Genomic DNA, 1,164 nt, shown 5'->3' with positions numbered 1-1,164 from the left:
CTGACTCAGATTCTTCCTGTCCCACCCTGCTGATAGCCAGTGGGGCTTCAGACCCAGCCTGCTCCCGTGTTGCCTTCACTCAGTGTTGGCTTTTGATCTCTCAGCATCCCAAGGTTTCTACTGAATTATATCAGAGGGTTTCTACCAGGGATCTTAAGGTCCTACAGCACTTTGGTCTCCTTCTCACTGAACACTCCTCTTAGCACGGCACCCCCTGCATCATCATACCCATCTGGCTGTCCATTCACTCTTCCAAACCCCCACTTACATCCACCACCTGTCCACTCCCATCCACCCAGGTGCTCAACTACCTTCCAATGTGTTCCTATCATCTATAGTCACTATATGTAATACAGACTTTTAAAGAAGAAAAGATGGTCTTCTGATTCATGTGGTTTCTGAAATGCTGGGGGAAATCAGATAACTGAAGAACGAAGTTTGTGGCAGAAGGCAGTTTTTGTCATATGGGTGCCATAACACATTTTGAAATTAAAGTCTATGCATGAGCTTCAGGGAATCTGTGAGTTCCTTGAAATGATAAGCAAAATTGTGTGGGTGAGAGGATGTGTGTGGTGCCCCTTCATACATACACATGTGCATCTTGCAGGGGAGAGGGATGCTCCATGATTGCATGACATCATCACAGTAGGTCTCCAGCAAGTACTGAGGTTGAGCAAAGGAAAACCCAAGAAAGAAAGAGCCCCTACTTGAGGGCCATCAATGGAGAGAAAGGGAAACTAATCTTCATTTCAGACCCACTCTGCGCCAGGCACCCTTCTGCTTTTATAACCTTGATTATCTTCTCATTTGGCAAGAAGTAAGGCAGAGAAAATGAGCCTTTACTGGGTACAGGGCTAGGCAATAGAATCTCTTTAATGCTCAGCATAATCATTCAGGAAAAGTACATTATCTCTCTTTTACAGAGGACACTAAGAGAGTTCCACAGTTCCACAATCACAGGGGGAGAGCCGGGACTTGAACCTGGGTCACTGCAGTATCCCTCCTAGGGATACTCCATCCTAGGGATATCTGTGGACTAAGCATGACACTGTGTAGGTTCCCTTACAGTCGTAAAACACTGCGCAGCAAAGGACAGATGCTGTTGTCTGTGCTTTGAGAACATTAACAGAGTGGTACAAGCCTAAGAATTGCTTTCATTAAATT

Source organism: Ictidomys tridecemlineatus, chromosome 11 (assembly GCF_052094955.1).
Source record: "Ictidomys tridecemlineatus isolate mIctTri1 chromosome 11, mIctTri1.hap1, whole genome shotgun sequence".
Taxonomy (NCBI): Eukaryota; Metazoa; Chordata; class Mammalia; order Rodentia; family Sciuridae; genus Ictidomys; species Ictidomys tridecemlineatus.
Note: the sequence above shows the minus strand (reverse complement) of the source record.